Consider the following 15,343-nt stretch of genomic DNA (forward strand, 5'->3'; position numbering starts at 1 on the left):
TCCCACGTGGGGTTCACAGTCAATCCTCATTTTACAGATGAGGTAACTGAGGCACAGAGAAGTGAAGTGGCTTGCCCAAAGTCACACAGCTGACAAGTGGCGGCGCCGGGATTAGAACCCACCACCTCTGACTCCTAAGCCCCTGCTCTTTCCACTAAGCCAGGCTGCTTCTCAAGACTTATCTCTCTCTCCACTGCTTACTTCACTTAGATGTTTGACTTCTCACCCACTAAACACTTAGGTACTCACTCAATTTCCTTTCTTCCACAGCCCTTGAGTACATATAATAATAATAATAATGTTGGTATTTGTTAAGCGCTTACTATGTGCAGAGCACTGCTCTAAGCGCTGTGGGAGATACAGGGTAATCAGGTTGTCCCATTTGAGGCTCACAGTCTTCATCCCCATTTTACAGATGAGGTCACTGAGGCACAGAGAAGTGAAGTGACCCGCCTACAGTCACACAGCTGACAAGTGGCAGAGCCGGGATTCAAACCCATGACCTCTGACTCCCAAGCCCGTGCTCTTTCCACTGAGCCCCGCTGCTTCTCTATATGTGTATGCCCTGTTGCTTCCCCTGCCCATATTTATTTTAATGTCTCCCCTGCGAGATTGTAAGATCTCTGGGGACAAGAATCATGACTAATGACTCAATTGCACTCTCCCAAGTCCTTACTACAGTACTCTGCGCAGACTAAAATGCTCAATGAATATTACTGATGGATTGATTGATTGATTGAACTATAGTGTGGGATGGTAGCTGTCCCCAACGTCTATCGCCATAATCCTCCACGGTGTCTCCTGATTGGCCTCTCGGCTGCTGGTGGGTGCGAGTTCCCTCGGCATCAGGAAATCTATTCCACTCACTTTCTCTTTACTACAGTGGAATAAATGACCAGTTCAATCTCCTGTGGCTGAGGAGCTCTGAAGTCTGATGACAAGAAGTAGCAGATCGATGGACGGTGAAAGAAAGGGCCATTTTTAGTAACTTCCACTTTAGGGAGGTGATCTCTAAGTTATTACAAAAGATAAGGTTAAGACCTCCTGAAGGAGTCCTTGCTACTTAAAAATTTAAAACTCCAGGGTGAAGATGACATGCGCTAATGAGCTTCAGCCTACTAAATACCTGAACCTGGAGTCTGGGGGGAGGGGAGAGGAGTGAGGAGAGAAGACTTGTTTGTATTAGACCGCATTAGTGGAAAAAAGGCCCGTCATTGAAGTTTCTAAAGAAGAATAATATTTTGGGGGGGAGAGGCTTCTTGGGGAGGGAGGGAGGAGGAGGGGAGAGGGTAACTGGGAAATGGAAGGGAAGAGTAAAAAAGAAATGCAGGAAGAACTGAGAATTTGACTGAAATCACTGTTTGGGTCATCTGGAGTTCTGGCTTACGTTGACCAGGGGGTTTTCGGGTCAAAGGAAATCTTCCTCCCTCCAATTTAGACTATGAGTGCCATGGGGGGACAAGGACTGTGCCTAATCTGAAAAATTTAAACTCTACCCCTGCGTTTAGAACAGTGCTTGACACACGGTGAACGCTTAACAAGCACCATTAAAAAAAAATAAAAGCTCCAGAATGTGAGACCCAGCAGCCACTTAACGGCAGCATGACCCAGCACATTCTGAAGGGAAAGAGGGGAGGGGGGAAATTTCATGGACCGCCGAGCCTCGAAGCCAAGGTTGGAGGGGCGTGATCTTTTTGTGAGGTAGATGGAGTCAAATATGTGAAGATATTCTGAGCCCCGAGACATGAAATATTCATGTCCCCAATGGAAATGGAAACCCGCAGAAGGCGACAGACGAAGAAAATATTTTCAGGACAAATTGAGCCGGCGTAATTAAACGCGCCATAAACGCGGGCCTTCCTGAGCCTATAGAGCGTCCCGCTTTGCCATCCACGTAGCCCGGGAGGTCACCCCGGTGCAGATAAATACCCACAAGCCCGCTATGCAAATTGGTCCCATGACCTGAGCGTTCCCAGCAACAGATAAGGAGTTGATGAAGTTTCGATGCCAGTTCAAAGGTTTCGGTGGAATGTGAAAAGGCAATCTCAGCTTATTTCTGTTCCTTAGCACTTGCTGGCTTGACTCATTTGTTCCCCTGCTCGATGCATCCATCCTTCTCCAGGACCTCCTGAGAAGCGTCTGAATGGCACAGATGGGGCCCTCGGATGACTTATTTTACCCGATTTCTCGGGTTGGTGCGCGGTCGGCAATAGATCCGAAATGGCCGGGCTTTAATTAGCGAGGCTACCGGGCCGGTAACCGATGGGCCCGCGTGGAGAGAGCTCCTGTTTGCTCAACACAAACCTCCCATGGCTTGGTCAGCGCCGGGCGCCGCTCCACATTTAAAATTAAATTATGCCTGTGATAATATTGTCTTGAGCTTACAGTTGCTGACATGGATATTGACAAAGACTTAGCCAGTATTTTAATAAGAAAACAAAACACAGGAAATACTCCAGAGTTTCCAGGTGGATCATTAGCAAGCCGCCTCTGAGGGTTGAGACTGCCAGCCAGCAGAGGGAATGCATCACAGTTCGTCATACAACTTAAACTTCTTTTGACATCTAGTTATGTCGAAATGTGACTGATCACCTAGGGGTTCGGGCTCCTGTGAGGGAAAAGTTCACTGACAGACAGCGCACGGAGCTGATCTTAAATGAGAATCAAGAGAAAGCAGCGTCCCCACGCCTGACAATCTGCAGCTGCTACCTGGGTCGGTCTAACGACGCCGAGCTGGCTCTGCTGAACAGTTATATTAGCATCTGTACGCTTCTGTCTCATTATCACACATCTGCCCACCTTTATTCGAATGAAGGGTCCTTCTGATCTGACAGCTCTCCGTTGCCGGCGCCTAGATATTACGGAAGCGGGGTAGGGCGGCTTGGGCTGTTCAAGCGTGTTTTCTAAAGGCTGTGGTTTGGTTTGACAGAAGGCCCAGGCGGAGGGAGAGCGGGTCGGTCTCACACTGGACAGAGGGGTGGCCACTCAGCAGAGATGGACGGGCCTGGAGTGGCTCGGTTGGTGCTTCTGATACCTCGGGACTCCGGGACTTCTCTCCTCTCGCTTTTCCCACTGCCCCTCCTTCTCCGACTTCCATCACCCAAGTATATTTTGGTCCCATTTCATATACGGCCTAATGTTTGGCTTAGGGATTAGGCCGTCCTGAAGAACGTCAATGCTCTCCCGACCGAAAGTTCAGTCTCCCAGACCGTTTATTCGGCCTCTCATAATACACTCCCCCACCCCACAAACCCATCCACTGATGGAGAAGAAAGGGAGCTGCTTTTTTGTTTCCTCTTTTATGAAAAAGTGGGTGGGTGCCTGACCCAACGTCCTCTGGGGCAGAGGCTTGAGCTTGTATAAATTCCTAAACTAGCCTTCAGCCAGGGGTGTGACAGTCCCACACTTTGCCTGAGAGGACTTTCCTCCAACTCCAACACTAGGAGAGGCCGAGGAGGAATTTTTCCCCTCTGGCCACCGGGTAATCTCTAAGCGGAGCCCCCCTCCCGCAGATATGCAATGCCACTCTACTCTCAGAAATCCCCCCTATGGGTCCTCGGAATTGGCTTTTGGCCTCAGCGCTGAAGCAGAGGCAAAGGGCAGCGTGGGATCGTGCCTTTATGACAGCTCAGTAGAAAGGCAAACCTGGTTTCAAAGGCCCCCCGGTTACCTCCCGTCTACCGGGGAAATGACGAGGCTTAAAAGGAAGGTTCAGGGACCGCTTTGAAAACCAGAAGTCAAGGGATTGCCCCACAAACCTGAGCTTGAAACTCTATCACGAATAAGCTCAATTATGCTGTTTGTATGATTCTCGGTTGTCCACGCCGAGAGCCATTTAAAGGCAGTGATTCAGTCCTTCCTCGTGCCATTCATGATTTTCCAACCCCGTGCGGTTTCTTTGTTTTTGACCCTGCCCAGGGCGTGTATGGGTTAATGGAAAAATTACCACTCCTTTGCAACAATGCAATCAAAGCCAGTTCAGCCTTTACTGATAAAGTCAGAATAGCTCATTCAGATTGGACAGGCAGGTCTTAACTCCAAATTGCTAAGTTTGAATACAAAATAAGATATTCATTTTTTGAAAAAGACAGAATCCGTTGTCATTCATTCTAAGAAGGCATTACAGACTGTCGACACCGTACAGAAAAATAGGAGATGTTGACCTTTTTATTATAGACTTTTCTCTACTGTTACCCTTCTTTCAACTGCACCTCCTCTCTCTCCTCCCCCCAACACACACACACACACACACGCACACACACACACTCTCCCTCTCTCTCTTCAGCTGTATGTTATCTCAAATAATTACCCTGTGCTTCTGGCTGTCTCTAGTGACTTCTGCTGCTAAAAAAGCTACTCATTGTCGGAGAGTGAAGAGGGATTTCAAACCTGCTACTTGAGGCCCCAGCAACAGCTTTAATTAACCACCCAGGTATTGAGGAGGCTTCCCAGCTCAGCTCCTATCCATATGGCAGAAGAGGTCTGCAGTGATAATCACTGAAGGAAATATTGTATCAAAAAAGGGCTCACAGAACAGAAAGCTTGTGCAGATTATTTTTAATGATTCTCCTCGGGTGAGCCGGTTTATTTGTTATTTCAAGCAGAAGAGCAGAGTAAATTTGTCCTTGACCTCTGTCCCCCTACACACTTACTCCTCTCCCAGCCTTGACAACACTAAACCCGATCCTTAGCCCTGTCGTAAAAGAGAGAGCCCTAGGAAGATCAGAAGTACCCCCAGATCCCCTAAAAAGCTTTAGTCACCATGGTCTTGATAATCCTTTGTTTCTGGTGTGTGCTTTCCTCTGAGAGGGTGTGTGTGAACACACAGATGTGTGCCCGTACACACACACACACACACATACAACAGAGTATAGCTCCACTGCCTGGGAACAACTTTTAAACTGGAGCAGTGGCCCCTTTGAAGTGGTATTTCACCCACGTACTCTGTCCTTTCACCTCTTTTGGGGGTCTTTTCTTCCTTAAAAAGGGCGGGGGTATGTGGGCAGGGGAGGGCCGGTTGAGAAATGAATTAGAAATGAAGCTGCATTTACATTTCCAAACCCGCCATCCGCCAGCCCACCGTCGCAAGGAGTTATGTATGGTTTTATTCCACGACCAAAACCATTCCATTTAGAAATTCATTACAGCAAGGTTAGTTAGACACATGATGGATGCAGCTTTAATCCTGCCATATATTATTACAGTTAAAATGTAAATGATGAAAAATATTTGGGGCTTATCAGCATTTAGGTGGAAATGTGTTTTACAGTGATATATGGTGTTTTATTTCTATTATTGTGAGGAGGGAGAATGAAATACAAAGAGATGAAGTGTTTATTAAAACATGGTTACTTGTGATAACATATTCCTGTTGTACATGACTTTAAACATATTCACCCAGGGCATTTGTCCAAAACAACTAGAAAATGTGTTTGCCATGAGAATCATTCAAAGTTTTTTTTTTCTTTTCCTTCTGTTACACTGATTACAGCTCATTTTAGACAGACTAATATTAATTAAAAAATCATGTAAAATGTTGTTAATTTGGCAGAGGTATTTTCTTGGACACAGCTGAAAACTGTGCGGGCCTGTGTGTGTGTGTGTGTGTGTGTGTGCTATATACACAACCTCTTAATTCATGTAGACACACAATGGGTATGTGTATTTACTGTACAAAACCATTCCATATGACAGAAGGAGAGACAAAAAGAATCTCTATATGGGACAAATATATATGATTACATATCATATATATTTTTTACATACATATTCCATAACTCCACGTTAGATTGTCACTCCTACTTTGACAGAGAAGCAGGTGAGCCTCACGTAAGACAGGCACTGTGTCCAATGTGATCATCCTGTTTCTACTGTTAGTAATAATAATAATAATAATTATGTTGGTATTTGTTAAGCGCTTACTATGTGCCGAGCACTGTTCTAAGCGCTGGGGTAGACATAGGGGAATCAGGTTGTCCCACGTGGGGCTCACAGTCTTCATCCCCATTTTACAGATGAGGGAACTGAGGCACAGAGAAGTTAAGTGACTCGCCCACAGTCACACTGCCGACAAGTGGCAGAGCTGGGATTCGAACTCATGAGCCCTGACTCCAAAGCCCGGGGTCTTTCCACTGAGCCACGCTGCTTCTCCTATATAGTGCTTCTCCTAGTATAGTGCCTGGCACGTAGAAAGCACTTAAATATAATAATAATGAGTATTGATGTTGTTGTGATTAAGTTTGAGGGAAGGAACATGTGTTTTACTGCTATTGTATTTCCCCAAGTGCTCAGTACAAATGCCTCGTATTCAGTAGATGCTCAATAAATGCTACCGATGGATTGACTGATTCCAGGTATTCGTGTATCAAGAAGAATTTGAAAGGCCCTGGGAAAGACAGCAATGTGCCCTCCCTACCCCCACTGTTTAATGGAGAAAGTAAAAAAAAAAAAGGGAAGAAATCTGGGACAGTCACATCATCTCCATGACCCCAAGGCCACCGGCTGTATTATAGTGGCCAGAGGGTCATAGAGATATTGTCAGAATTGGACTTTGATCAGGGATCTGGATTAAGGTAGTCAGTTGAAGAGTGATTTCTTCAACTAGTGTTCTGTCAGTTTCACCCATTCACTCACTTTTGTACAAGAACCAGAACATGGGGGCAAAATGAAAACTTAAGTACTCTGAAGTAAATAGTCACACTAAAAAAACCAAACATTTCTATTTTCTATTTCTATTTCATATTTAAAGAAAAAGTGCCTCACACCAAGCTGAATCCTCTCTCTGACATATTCGACGACCATTAAAGATCCAGTGCCAGGAGTTCACCAAGTGGTTACTTCCTCATAACCCGCAGCAGGCTAGATTAGTGTTTATTTCATTATCAAGGAAGACATGACATTTGAACATAGGTCTAAGATGATATAATTCATTGCATAAATGCTTACTTTTTCTCTCACCTTATGATAGGGACAGAATCACTTAGACTTTGAGTGACCTGGTTGTGAAAATCGGTTTCACAAGTCTCCCCCTTGGGATCAGTTGCCAAAAAGTCCCCCCGGGGTTGAGGCCCAGGGGAGACTATGGGAAAGGGAGGCGAGCTCATCAGGAAAAATGCAAATTTCCATTAGGATTTTTTTTTTCACATCTGCTTGTAGGAGGATGTTGTTGTGTACATTAGCTCTATTAAGTTTAGCACCATTCAGGGCTAACTTTGGCTCAGGAAACAGAGGGACGGCTATAGTATATCAGGAACCTGAGAGGTTTCCGATCTCAGCTCTCTTTGTCACTCTCTTGCTCAGCTGTCTGAACTTGTTTTCTTTAGGAAGTCCAAAGAGGTGCTGTGTGAGTGTGTTGGGGGGAAGGGGGATAATGACGGGGAGGGAAGGAGAGAGACAGATCGAGCTGGCACCCATCCTAGTTGTAAGACTCCAGACTCAGTCGGGTACACCTTGGGCTTTGTCAGAGAGGGGCCATGTCCGCTTAGATTAATAACCCTTATTGTCCTCCACCACCCTATGTGGGAAGGAGAAAACCTACTCAGCTGATTTTGCTTTAAATCTGAAGCGATGGGATTTTGCCACACAATCACTTAGGAAGGAAAAAAAAAAAGCGTTGTCCACCCTGTGACTTTCATCTTCCAGGGGTAACCAAGCCCGTGCATCGGCCGACAAGCCGAATCCCCCTCACTTCCCCAAATCTTCACTCATCCCTTCCTTGACAGAGCCGCAACAGCCAGCAGGCCTCAGAGGAGAGAGTTTGGGGCTCTGGCTAGGTGCTGTTTCCCCCAGCCACGGACTGGCAGGGTGTCTCTCCCGGCAACCAAGAGCTTTTATTCCAAAAGCTCTTCCCAAGTAGGGACCTACGGACTCAGAGTCAGCTGGTCTTCCGCTAACTGTCTTTATGGTTGAACAATAATAGTAACGATGCTGGCGTTTATTAAGCTCTTACTATGTGCCCAGTACTAGGCTAAAATCCAGAGCATAAAAGTGTGTTCATGTCTTTAATGACCCAGGAAATATGGAACTGGCGATGTTATCCATAATAATGATGGAGTCTCCCATTGAAGAAGAATGGATGAGCTTCTGTCCTGAGATTTCAGGGCCAAGAATCTCTGGGAAGGGATTGATTTGAATGCTAGTGGCTTGTCCAACACCACCTGCGTTCTTCTCAACCCTTCCAGACAAGTTCCCGTTGGGACATGGAGTGCAAAGAGCGGGTAGGGGATTAGGGGTGCAGCACATTGTGAAGTGTACGTGACCATGTTTTATGTGCAGGACCCATTTATGGCCAGAGTGACCACTGCATAATACTAAAGTTGTGCTGAGGCACAATGACCTGGAAGGTAGTGGCCTGTCAAACACACTAACCAGCTATTCTTTGGGAATCCTCCTGGGTCTATCTACTATAGAGGTTCTTCCATCGGAAACCTTCACCGCTGCTGGTAGTAGCCCCAGCTGGCAGAGTGGGATTAGAACCCAAGTCTCCTCACTCTCAAACCAGTGCTCTTTCCACTGGACAGATAAATGCTTAGGAAATACTCTTTCTACTACTAATACAACTATTACAAGTATTACTACCACTGCCAACAACAGGGCTTATAATGAGAGCTCACCTCCTCCAAGAGGCCTTCCCAGACTGAGCTACCGCTTTTCCCTGTGCTCCCTGTGCTCCCCCTCCACCCTCTGTTCCTCCCCCTTCCCCCCTCATCTCCCCTCAGCTAAGCCTCCTTTCCCTCTGCTCCTCCCCCTCTCTTTTCCCCTCCCCTCAGCACTGTGCTCATTTGTATATATTTTTTATTACCCTATTTATTTCGTTAATGAGGTGTACATCCCCTTGATTCTATTCATCGTGATTATGTTGTCTTGTTTTTGTTTCGTTCTGTTTTGCTCTGCCGTCTGTCTCCCACGATTAGACTGTGAGCCCGTCACTGGGCAGGGATTGTCTCTATCTGTTCCCGAATTGTCCATTCCAAGCGCTTAGTACAGTGCTCTGCACATAGTAAACCCTCAATAAATACTATTGAATGAATGAATGAATCTATCATAAAATGCCACAGAATGATCTTCTGACTCCCAGGCCCATGGTCTATCCACTAGGCCAAGCACCTATTTAAGATGGATGACCTACGTTAAGGGCACTAGGCATTAGATAAAACACACCATAGGTGAAAAATCTGGCTGAAATTAAAAGCTTTACATGGTATTTCTTGAGGGCCATCTTTTTAAAAGGAAGGAAATCTTTTCTTCTCTCTCTCTCTTTTTTTTTTTTTTTGGAAAGTCTAGGAGGGTCTGGGCCACAGAATTGAAATTTACTTTTCCAGTAGACTGAGAGAAGGGAAACCAATGTTGCCACTAAGAATCTCACTGGATCCCTGAGTGTGTTGACGTACTCCTCCTGAGAGGAAAACATTGTTTTCTTTTTGGCACCACCTTTAATTTCTAATTTGTTGTATTCTCTGCAGTCCGCTATTCCAGAACTGAAATTTTCACTATCGCCAAAGGCCGAACCTCTGAGCAAAGAAGAAAAAGCAGGAGGAAAATAAACTGTCTCTTCACACACAAACACATATAAACACACACTTCTGTAGTGAAGCTGTTGATGAACCTATGCTCAGAAAAACTCACACTTCAGTACACAGGATCGACCAGCACAGTAAGCAAGCCCACAGCCATTTTTTCCAACATCTCACTGTTTTCTGTTCCAGGTAGACCTATGCTCTTGGAAAAAGTAGCCTAATTCCCTAAATATGTTCTCTCTCAAACATAGAGTGAAAGCATGCATAAGAGAAGAACTGACTGTATAGAAGTAATTGTAATTCCCAGCATCCCAAGTTGTATAAATCTGTCAACCATCTTTAGCATTTAGATACTTATGTATGGTCAACTTAATAATCATACTAATGTTGGTATTTGTTAAGCGCTTCCTATGTGCAGAGCACTGTTCTAAGCGCTGGGGGAGATACAGGGTCATCAGGTTGTCCCACGTGAGGCTTACAGTTAATCCCCATTTTACAGATGAGGTAACTGAGGCACAGAGAAGTGAAGTGACTCGCCCACAGTCACACAGCTGACAAGTGGCAGAGCCAGGATTCGAACTCATGACCTCCGAGTCCCAAGCCCAGGCTCTTTCCACTAAGCCACGCTGCTTCTCACTAAGCCACGCCTCGTGAGGGAGAACTGCGTTGATCAACTCTATTGTACTGTATTTTCCTAAGCACTAAGTACAATGCTCTGCCCATAGTATATGCTCAATAAACACCATTGATTGCTTACAGGTGTTTATTCAACTGTACATTAATTTATTCTGATTGCTCTATCTGTAGATATTTTTAAGTCCGTCTCCCTCATTAGACTGTCAGCTCCTTGTGGGCAGAGAACAGGGCCCTTCTTTGTTTTGTATTTCCCAAGGCCTTAATACAGTGCACTGCATCCAGTAGACGTTCAATAAATATTTCTGCTACTACCGTTTCGACTTCTGAAGGCTCTGTCTCTGTTTCCGAAGTCACCTCCGGGCACCCCTCTCCCAGTTTCTGCCCTCTGGGCAGATCTGTCCACCACACACAAATATTCCAACCAGTGCCCAGCTCTGCTGCATTATTTGAGTCTGTGCTGCCCCATTCGCCCACACAGTTACAAACACATAATAATTAAGTGCTTAGTATTATGCTTTGCACACAGTAAGCGCTCAATAAATACGATTGAATGAATGAATAATTAACAATTATGGTATTTGTTAAGCTCCTTCTGTGTGCCAAACACTGTTTTAAGCGCTGGGGTAGATACGAGGTAATCAGATTGGACACAGTCCCGGTCCCACATGGGGTTGCCGGGCTTAATCTCCATTTTACAGATGAGGTAACATACAAAAATAAGCACATACACACTCAAACTGCATGTAGATATAGTCTCTATATTACTAATAAACCTAAGCAAATGATGTTGCATGTGAACCTGATGTTAGGTTTATCCATGTGAATGCAGCCAAAAAGACATACCAGATGGACCCACCTTCTCTCACTGTTTACACATGTCTGTTCATTGTCATATTGTGCTCTCCCAAGCGCTTAGTACAGTGCTCTGCATACAGTAAGCACTCAATAAATATGATTGCATGAATGAATGAATATAAGCTGCTATGACATCTCGAAAATAAAGTCTACCATGCAAGGGCAGTAATTATGCTCTTTCGATGTTTGCCTTTGACACCTCCTCACCAATCTAGATCCTCAGTTAAAAATTATAGAAACTAGTCGGTATCTTTGACAGACTAATCTTGTTTCTTTCAGCTGGACACTGGGCAACCTGTAGATCTCTACCAGAAAATAGCTGGCAAACAATGATGTTTCCATGGTGACCATAGGTGACTGTGGGTTCTGTGTGCTCTGGGTGTCTTAACTCCTCTAAAAATGAATAAATAAAAGGTCATATTGACTTGCCAATGCAGATAAATAGGTAATAATGACAGATTATTTCAATATGTTTTAGAGAAGAGCATTAGTTTTAGGGATGGTGTGGGAGCCAATACTGAATTTGGGGAAGTGATCATTCAGAGTGTTTATATTAAAAGGATGAGGATTTAGAAAACACCTGAAAACATCGAAGTTATTTTCAAACCACTGTAACACAGAACCTACTGCAGGGGAAACAGCCAAGTATTCTGTCAGCTCTGCGGATTTATATCAACAGCGGCAGCATCAGAGGGGTTTATTGGGCATCTACTGAGTGTTAAACACTGTCCTAAGTGCTGGGAGAGAAGAGTAGAAACAATGATAATTATGGTATTTGTTTAGCGCTTACTATGTGCCAAGCACCTTTCTAAGCGCTGGGGTAGATCCAGGGTAGTCAGGTTGTCCCATTTGGGGCTCACAGTTTTAATCCCCATTTTACAGCCGAGGTAACTGAGGTACAGAGAAGTTAAGTGATTTGCCCAAGGTCACACTGCAGACAGGTGGTGGAACCGGGATTGTTCTAGAACCCGCTTCCTCTGACTCCCAAGCCCATGCTCGTTCCATGAAACATGCAATCTCCGCCCTCATGGAACTTCCAATTTAACGGCCCAAATGTCAAAATATTTTCAACTGTTTATCACACTGCCTAATGCCCAGCTGATGAATAGTCATTGTTTAATCCAAGCTTCTCTTCTTTGTGGACATGAGCTGTAGAAGCCAGTGAAACTGGAGAGTTTTCAACCTTGGGATCTGAAATCCAAGGCTTTCAGATACTGACTGGCCAATGCAGTAATTACAGATCTAACATTTAAACTCTTTTGCTTCCTGCTACCTGTAATTTATTTTAGGAAGCAGCGTGGCTCAGTGGAAAGAGCCTGGGCTTGGGAGTCAGAGGTCATGGGTTCGACTCCCGGCTCTGCCACTTGTCAGCTGTGTGACTGTGGGCAAGTCACTTAACTTTTCCGTGCCTCAGTGACCTCATCTGGAAAATGGGGATTAACTGTGAGCCTCACGTGGGACAACCTGATCATCCTGTATCTACCCCAGCACTTAAAACAGTGCTCTGCATATAGTAAGCGCTTAACAAAAACCAACATTATTATTATCTAAACCAGAAGCTCCTTGAGGGCAGGGTTAGCACCTAACTGTACTGTACTCTCCGAAATGTGCTCAATAAATGCTACTGATTTATTGATGAATTGATAACTCTTTATCAAGCCAAGCAGTCAGGCTCTGATCTCTCCAAATGCACAGTCACTTTGGAATTCGCTGGAAGTGAGAGGACCTGTTGACAACAGATGATCATTGATTTGAACATTGTTATTCTCTCCGTGGACTACGAGATGGTGGCATTCAGATCTAAGAGGCTGATTTTTCCCCAGTTAATGTCATGGTCTCTCATGGGAATGTTTTCCTGGACTAGTAACAGTAGTTGTAGTAATAAGATTTATTGAAGACTTACTTAACGCAATTCACTGTATTTAAGCATTTGGGGGGTGTAACAGAGAAAAGAATAATAATTATGGTATTTGTAAAGTGCTTACTATGTGCCAAGCACTCTGCTAAGCTCTGGGCATGTTCCCTGCCCACAGAAAGCTTACTCTCCAATGGGAGAGACATACTTAGTAATTTACACTCAGCGGAATCAAACTTAATAAAGTTGAATGTTCCAACTGGACTATACACATATCGTTTGTAGCAGCATGGTCCAGTGGATAAGAGCATGGGCCTGGGAGTCAGAAGGACCTGGGTTCTAATCCTGGCTCCACCATTTGTCTGCTGTGTGACCTTGAGCAAGTCACTTAACTTCTCTGTGCCTCAGTGTCTTCATCTGTATAATGGGGAGTAAGACCGAGCGCTCTATGTGGGAAACCTATTTATTTATTTAGTCATATTGTCTGTATCCCTCTTTAGACCGTAAGCTTGTGGTGAGCAGGGAATGTGTCTGTTTATTGTTGCATTGTACTCTCCAAGTGTGTAGTGCAGTGCTTTGCGCACAGTAAGCGCTCAGTAAATACAATCGAATGAAGGACTGGCATGGACCGTGTCCAACCTAATTACCTTGTATCTACCCCGATGCTTAGAACAGTGTCTGGAACGTAGTAAGCGCTTAACAGATATCATTAATTATATACTTATATATATGGTAGATACTGTACAAATTCAATCAAACAATGGTGCTTATTGAGCGCTTACTGTGTACACAGCTCCGTATTAAGCACTTGGGAGAGTACAACATAACAGAGTTAGTATTCACGTTCCCTGTCCACAAGGAGCTAGTTTCTAAAGAAATGTTTACTTTGTAGAATATTGTATTATATTTCCCTAGACCGAAAGTTGTGTAAATGATCTTGAGTAATTGCTTTGTGCTGGAAGCCCCTTTTTTATGCGGAAGACAGTTATTCATCACTCAAATGCTCCATGGGTGGGCGGGAACACTGGAGAAACTAGGGTGAAATGATAGAACTGGGTATTCAATAAATGGGAAAATAACAGGCCAGTGGAAGTGTAACGTGGGCTGGAGACTATTATTAAATGAGCAGTGGACTGCCAAACAGTCTGGAAAACGTCCAGATATGTTCTAGAGATAATAATAATGATAATGTTGGTATTTGTTAGGCGCTTACTACAAGCAGAGCACTGTTCTAAGCGCTGGGGAGATGACGAATGATGTCTTCAAAGCGAGTGAAGAAAAATGATGAAGATGGAGTCGCCCCCATCAAGAATGGAGGAAGAGCCTCGATCCTCAGGCTATGGGACTGAGACGGAGAATGCGGTTTACTTTAATGCCCCTTGGCTGACTGTTCCCCGCCAGTCATTTTTCCACTGAGGCACGGGGGACATAATAATAATAATAATATCGTTGGTATTTGTTAAGCGCTTACTATGTGCAGCGGACTGTTCTAAGCGCTGGGGGAGATACAGGGTAATCAGTTTGCCCCACGTGAGGCTCACAGTTAATCCCCATTTTACAGATGAGGTCACTGAGGCACAGAGAAGTTAAGTGACTCACCCACAGTCACACAGCTGACAAGTGGCAGAGCCGGGAGTCGAACTCATGACCTCTGACTCCGAAGCCCAGGCTCTTTTCCGCTGAGCCACGCTGCTTTCCCCGGAGCAAGCAGGTAGGCAGGGGTGCAATAGTCAATCAGTGGTGTTGACTGAGGACTTCCTTGTGTGGCTCACTGAACTAAGTATTTGGGAGAGGACAATAGATAGCAATCAGACTGCGAGGTCCACACCGTACAAGGACTGTGTCTGATCTGTATCTTTCATCTACTCCAGTGTTTAGTACAATGCTTGGCACACAGTTGTCTTATACTGTCGAGTCATCTCTGACCCACAGGACACCACGGACTCATCTCCCCCAGAACGCCCCACCTCCATCTGCAATCGTTCTGGGAATGGATCCGGAGAGTTTTCTTGGTAAAAATACAGAAGTGGTTTACCACTGCCTCCTTCCGCGCACTAAACCTGAGTGTCTGCCTTTGACTCTCTCCTGTGCCGCTGCTGCCCAGCACGGGTGAGTTGTGACTTGTAGCAGATTTCCTTCCACTCGCTAGCCACTGCCCAAGCTAGGAATGGAATGGGCAGGCCTCTGCTTGACTCTCCTTCCCATAGCCGAGACTGGTAGAGTACTGGAAACTCTCCAGGTGCGACCCTGAGAGGGCGGCACATAGCCTTTAGTAAATACCAAAATTATTATTATTATTTTTACAATCCCCACCCTCAGGAGATTACAATCTAGTGACAGTGCAGCAACAATGTAGTTTTAGGACACACAGGATGATGGATCAAAGTGACTGCATTTAATGCCACCATTGTCCCCCAGTGACTTGACCAAGTCGATGGTTGCCTTAGAAGTCACTGCATTCTTCTTTGCCCACATTCCTAGG

The 15,343-nt window shown here is 45.0% G+C and overlaps 1 non-coding gene across 1 annotated transcript; it reads right to left on the reverse strand.

The window, feature by feature from the left end:
- Positions 1–14,980: 14,980 nt before the first annotated feature.
- LOC114815380 lies at positions 14,981–15,118 on the reverse strand. The gene has a single exon (XR_003763142.1). It is a non-coding gene; the product is annotated as a small nucleolar RNA SNORA7 (small nucleolar RNA).
- Positions 15,119–15,343: the final 225 nt, after the last annotated feature.

The sequence above is a fragment of the Ornithorhynchus anatinus genome, chromosome 11, assembly GCF_004115215.2.
Source record: "Ornithorhynchus anatinus isolate Pmale09 chromosome 11, mOrnAna1.pri.v4, whole genome shotgun sequence".
NCBI lineage: Eukaryota > Metazoa > Chordata > Mammalia > Monotremata > Ornithorhynchidae > Ornithorhynchus > Ornithorhynchus anatinus.